We start from the raw sequence: 6,775 nt of genomic DNA, 5'->3' as shown, positions 1-6,775 counted from the left end.
TCTGTCCCTCTATTGTACCCCAATCCCCCCTCTGTCCCTCTATTGTACCCCAAATCCCCCTCTATTGGGGTCTAGTCCACCCACCCTTCTAAAGAATGCATTATTAAAGACTAATGGCAAAATATAAACGGCGTATTTCTGTGTTCAGTCTATGAGAGACTTGCTGCAGCAATCTGACTTATCGAAGCATCGCTAATGATGACAATGGTCATGCAGAGTTTAAAAGGTCAGCGCAGCCAAAAGTGATATTCCAGTTATAGATGGAGTCTGAACCACCTGCTGGCTCCTTATATCTCTCAGGGACTCCGGTGGAGAGATTTCCCCCACACGACGTTCTGCAGAAATCCATAAATGACCTCCCCGTGGGGTCACCCTCTGTGCCGTCCTTTGCGTCTATTCTTCTGGGTTCCTGAACGCACAGGAAGCAGCTGGGTGCCGGGCGCTGTGCGGCGCCCTCGCTGTCAGGTCAGGCCATGTGGACGCTGATTAGAGCTTGCTCATTTTTCCAGCAGATGCAAACACTAATATCTTCCTTCCTTCTCTGGGAATGCGTCACACTCTCCTCCAACACCATTGCATCAAACTTGCAGGTCTTGTTATCATCTTATTCGTTTTAAAGTAAAAGTAAATAAAAAAATAACTACATTTTAATTAAAAAAAGCAGCTTTTGGTGCAATACATACCTCCTGTCCGGTGCTGCCCCCTTCCCCTCCCCTACTCTATGATCCAATGCCCACTTCCTGTGTAACCTACAAATCTACATCTTCCTCTCCTCTTCCTCTTTCTGTAGGGGTCCCCCAAGGCTCAGTCCTTGGACCCCTTCTCTTCTCCATCTACACCTCCTCTCTTGGTCAGTTAATAACCTCACATGGCTTCCAATACCATCTCTATGCTGATGACACTCAAATCTATCTCTCTACTCCACAACTCTCCCCCTCTGTGTCCTCTCGTTGCACTAATCTACTAACTGACATATCCGTCTGGATGTCACAACATTTCTTAAAGCTCAATCTTTCAAAAACTGAGCTCATGATAGTTCCTCCCCCCGTGCACCTTCCCCCAACATTTCAGTTGTGATTGATAACACAACTATCCAGCCCTCCCCTCATGCCAAGGTCCTTCTGAGATCATTCAGTCAGACTCGGCGAAACCTGAACATCAGACGAGAGCAACCCATCCAAAATAATGTATCTGGCTTTCAAGCGACAGGCGATTGGCTGCTTTGGGTTGCTGCACAATGCTCATCCCCGGTAATTATTCAACAACTCCCGAGACAACATTTCCCAAAACACAAACGAGATTATCTCGAATGGATTCCATTATTGTTGAATAATTCTGCCTGCCGCTGTTTGAGTTGTCTTCATTAGTTAGCGTGAGAGGTAACATTGTATTGGGTTAGGAAGATTCATGTGCCTTGGCCAATCACTGACAATGTTATTCCAGTGGTGTGGATTGATGGGAGAGGATAAATACTGGGAGCAACCTTCTGCCAATCCCTCCACTGGCTTCCAATCGCCCACCCCCTCTGCCAATCCCTCCACTGGTTTCCATCCTCCACCCCCCTGCCAATCCCTCCATTGGCTTCCAATAGCCCAAAGGATAAAATTCAAAATATTAGCAACCACTTACAAAGCCATCCACAACTCTGTCCCGGATATACTGTATCTCCAACCTTGTCTCAAAGTATCACCCTAACTGTCCCCTACGCTCCTCCCAAGACCTCCTGCTTTCCAGCTCCCTTGACAACTCCACCCATGCTCGCCTCCAGGACTTCTCTAGAGTCTCCCCCATTCTTGTAAACTCTTTACCCCAACCTGTCCATCTGTCTCCCCCTCTGACTGCCTTTAGTCGATCCCTTGAGACTCATCTCTTCAGACAAGCCTATCCCACCTCAACCTAACCACTGAACTATCCCTTTCTCAAACAATTCATCCCCACACAGCTACCTCCTCATGTATCACTTGCCCCTCCCTCTTAGATTGTAAGCCCTCAGGGGCGGGGCCCTCCTTACCATCTTGTCTTGAATTGTATTGTGATTGTAATGTCTTCCTTACATTGTAAAGCGCTGCGCAAACTGTTGGCGCTATATAAATCCTATATAATAAATCTTAATAATAACCCAAGCTGTCAAGGACCTTCCCCCTCTGGGGGTACACCATCAGGCCCTGGGCTCACAAGATGGCACCACACTATTACATGACCCCATTCTCTGCAGCATTCTTGCCGTGGTCATGTGACACCACAAAGAGAACCGGTGTCACATGAAAAAAAAAATAATGACAGCCTGGGGAGGGTACAGTCTCATTGTCACAGGTCGGCTAGAACTATGAGGTGAGTGAAAAGCACTCACCTCATAGTTCTCCTTTAAGGAAAGGGGAGCAAAAATCCGGAGTTGAGCTTTGCCTGCAATACAGTAAATAATAAGTATGGTCCATTCTTCCGTAGGCGAGGAACAGGCTTGCTGAGAAGTATAAATATTAGATCACACAGGCACAAAGATAAGAAAGCGAAGCGCTGACTCGGCGGATCCTGCGGCGGGTTCGGCCAGGACTCCTTAATTTGAATTTAATGCGATTATTTAGCATCATAAAAGTGTAACAAGCCTTTCATCCCGCGTAATGCCAGAGAGGATGTTTGGAGGCATCTGGAGAAGCGCGCCTGGTTTACGCCGCTTGTTTGGCGTCCCTTTCGCCCCCGACTGAAATAGCAAAAAGTTGCGGATGTGCGCCCCGGGTACCATTTCTCCGAGCGCACACTGCTAATGGAGCAAATATAGATTTCTCCAGGCAAACGTAAAATTGGAAAAAGCTCAATTCAGTGTTTAGACGTTACTCGAAAATATTACCGTTGTGTTTAATTACGAATAATCTTTGTGATATTCCATCGCCTACTGCACTGCATGAAACCAATACAAAGCAGACACATGCAGCGGGTGACACAGACTTCAGTCAGCGTTGAAAAGAGAAGGATTTGTTGTCGGCAGAATTCATTTAAGACAAAATAAACATGATGACAAAAAGGCTCAAATTGCCTCCTGATTATAACACCTTACCACCTCTATTCTGGACAGCTCGCTTAGTTCTGTTATGTTCTGTGAATACAGCTAGCTTCCTTCAGTTATGTTCTCTGAATACGGCGAGCTTCGTTCTGTTATGTTCTCTGCATACAGCTAGCTTCCTTCTGTTATGTTCTTTCAATACAGCTCGCTTCGCTCTGTTATGTTCTCTGAATACAGCTCGCTTAGTTCTGTTATGTTCTCTGAATACAGCTCGCTTAGTTCTGTTATGTTCTCTGAATACAGGTCGCTTAGTTCTGTTATGTTCTCTGAATACAGCTTGCTTCCTTCTGTTATGTTCTCTGAATACAGCTCGCTTGGTTCTGTTATGTTCTCTGAATACAGCTCGCTTAGTTCTGTTATGTTCTCTGAATACAGGTCGCTTAGTTCTGTTATGTTCTCTGTATACAGCTCGCTTCCTTCTGTTATGTTCTCTGAATACAGCTAGCTAAGTTCTGTTATGTTCTCTGTATACAGCTCGCTTCATTCTGTTATGTTCTCTGCATACAGCTAGCTTAGTTCTGTTATGTTCTCTGTATACAGCTCGCTTCCTTCTGTTATGTTCTCTGAATACAGCTCGCTTAGTTCTGTTATGCTCTCTAAATACAGCTTGCTTCCTTCTGTTATGTTCTCTGAATACAGCTCGCTTAGTTCTGTTATGTTCTCTGCATACAGCTAGCTTAGTTCTGTTATGTTCTCTGTATACAGCTCGCTTTGTTCTGTTATGTTCTCTGAATACAGCTAGCTTCCTTCAGTTATGTTCTCTGAATACAGCTCCCTTTGTTCTGTTATGTTCTCTGAATACAGCTCACTTCATTCTGTTATGTTCTCTGAATACAGCTCGCTTCATTCTGTTATGTTCTCTGAATACAGCTAGCTTTGTTCTGTTATGTTCTCTGAATACAGCTCACTTCATTCTGTTATGTTCTCTGAATACAGCTCGCTTCATTCTGTTATGTTCTCTGAATACGGCTAGCTTAAATCTGTTATGTTCTCTGAATACGGCTAGCTTCCTTCTGTTATGTTCTCTGAATACAGCTAGCTTCCTTCTGTTATGTTCTCTGAATACAGCTCGCTTAGTTCTGTTATGTTCTCTGCATACAGCTCACTTAGTTCTGTTATGTTCTCTGCATACAGCTCACTTCGTTCTGTTATGTTCTCTGAATACAGCTAGCTTCCTTCTGTTATGTTCTCTGAATACAGCTCGCTTAGTTCTGTTATGTTCTCTGCATACAGCTCACTTAGTTCTGTTATGTTCTCTGCATACAGCTCACTTCGTTCTGTTATGTTCTCTGAATACAGCTAGCTTAGTTCTGTTATGTTCTCTGAATACAGCTCGCTTCCTTCTGTTGCGTTCTCTGAATACAGCTAGCTTCCTTCTGTTATGTTCTCTGAATACAGCTTGCTTAGTTCTGTTATGTTTTCTGAATACAGCTAGCTTCCTTCTGTTATGTCCTCTGAATACGGCGAGCTTCGTTCTGTTATGTTCTCTGCATGCAGCTAGCTTAGTTCTGTTATGTTCTCTGAATACAGCTCGCTGCGCTCTGTTATGTTCTCTGAATACAGCTAGCTTTCTTCTGTTATGTTCTCTGAATACGGCGAGCTTCGTTCTGTTATGTTCTCTGCATGCAGCTAGCTTAGTTCTGTTATGTTCTCTGAATACAGCTTGCTTAGTTCTGTTATGTTTTCTGAATACAGCTAGCTTCCTTCTGTTATGTTCTCTAAATACGGCGAGCTTCGTTCTGTTATGTTCTCTGCATGCAGCTAGCTTAGTTCTGTTATGTTCTCTGAATACAGCTCGCTGCGCTCTGTTATGTTCTCTGAATACAGCTAGCTTTCTTCTGTTATGTTCTCTGAATACGGCGAGCTTCGTTCTGTTATGTTCTCTGCATGCAGCTAGCTTAGTTCTGTTATGTTCTCTGAATACAGCTCGCTGCGCTCTGTTATGGTCTCTGAATACAGCTTGCTTCCTTCTGTTATGTTCTCTGAATACAGCTCGCTTTGTTCTGTTATGTTCTCTGAATACAGCTCGCTTAGTTCTGTTATATTCTCTGAATACAGCTTGCTTCCTTCTGTTATGTTCTCTGAATACAGCTCACTTCATTCTGTTATGTTCTCTGAATACAGCTAGCTTAGTTCTGTTATGTTCTCTGAATACAGCTCACTTCATTCTGTTATGTTCTCTGAATACGGCTAGCTTCAATCTGTTATGTTCTCTGAATACGGCTAGCTTCCTTCTGTTATGTTCTCTGAATACAGCTAGCTTCCTTCTGTTATGTTCTCTGAATACAGCTAGCTTAGTTCTGCTATGTTCTCTGAATACAGCTAGCTTCCTTCTGTTATGTTCTCTGAATACAGCTCGCTTCGCTCTGTTGCGTTCTCTGAATACAGCTAGCTTCCTTCTGTTATGTTCTCTGAATACAGCTCGCTTAGTTCTGTTATGTTTTCTAAATACAGCTCGCTTCCTTCTGTTATGTTCTCTGAATACAGCTCGCTTAGTTCTGTTACGTTCTCTGAATACAGGTCGCTTCAATCTGTTATGTTCTCTGCATACAGCTCGCTTCCTTCTGTTATGTTCTCTGAATACAGCTCGCTTCGCTCTGTTGTGTTCTCTGAATACAGCTAGCTTAGTTCTGTTATGTTCTCTGCATACAGCTCACTTCCTTCTCTTATGTTCTCTGAATACAGCTCGCTTAGTTCTGTTATGTTCTCTGAATACAGCTCGCTTAGTTCTGTTATGTTCTCTGCATACAGCTCACTTCCTTCTCTTATGTTCTCTGAATACAGCTCGCTTAGTTCTGTTATGTTCTCTGAATACAGCTCGCTTAGTTCTGTTATGTTCTCTGCATACAGCTCGCTTCCATCAGGTCCTGCTCTTTATGCACTCACCTCCTGTTGTAATGATCCAGACCTCTTCTACCTACCCCTCAGCCCAGCCCTTCCCACGTGATAGAGGTGATTGGCCCAGTGCCATCACATGACCCTACAGCCTAGAAGTATTGGATATTTTGTTCGTCTCCCACCAGGGAAGGGAAGTATATACTGCCGGGGAGGGGGAAATCACATTTCCTGCATTTTCATAAATGAGCAAAGCACGGGTTTGCTTTAAGAGAGATATGTGTGCAGCCCACAGAGTTCAGGCACAAGTCAGCAGACAGAGCAGTAACACAGTGAAATAAATGGACTCCAATGTACAGATCTGCGGCGTCCATTATAACACCTTGAGAGTAGAATTGTCTCGTATGACCGGAGCCCCCCTTTAAATAGCATGCATGTTATGGTAGTTGAATGTGATCACGCGGAGTGACACCTCCCCCTCCCCATTATCGGAGCTTCAGGATAACGATCCCATTCAGGGTAATTTTCCCTTCATTATGTGGCTCCTACAGACCAATCAGCTTATGCGCAGACTACTCGTGCGATGTGCAGCCGTGAATGTGCATGCCATTACTGGGTAACCCTTCCCGCCCTGTGACTGGGGAAAGCAGCAGAACTGTTCCCATCATCATCAAATTGTTCCACTGGTCTGGAACCAAACAGGACCCCCCCCCCCCCCCGGGGGGGGGGCACTTCACTGGCCGCGTGCTTGTTCCAAGACAGGGATGAGGATGAGAGTGACAGACCTGGAAAACTGCCGTGGCCTGTCTACCAACAATCATTGCAGAGGCCCCTTGTACATCAAGGTCATCCTCCGTACTCCAGCAGTTCTGGTCCTGGGAA

At 44.7% G+C, this 6,775-nt stretch overlaps 1 protein-coding gene across 2 annotated transcripts in view; it reads left to right on the top strand.

Moving 5' to 3' along the window:
* Nucleotides 1-6,775, top strand: part of NPR1 (natriuretic peptide receptor 1) — a 71,495-nt gene that overhangs the window by 39,585 nt on the left and 25,135 nt on the right. The gene's annotated exons all lie outside the window — the stretch shown is intronic.

This window comes from Nanorana parkeri, unplaced genomic scaffold, assembly GCF_000935625.1.
Source record: "Nanorana parkeri isolate BGI_ZX_2015 unplaced genomic scaffold, ASM93562v1 scaffold947, whole genome shotgun sequence".
In the NCBI taxonomy this organism is placed as follows: domain Eukaryota; kingdom Metazoa; phylum Chordata; class Amphibia; order Anura; family Dicroglossidae; genus Nanorana; species Nanorana parkeri.
This window is presented reverse-complemented; position numbering and strand designations above follow the sequence as displayed.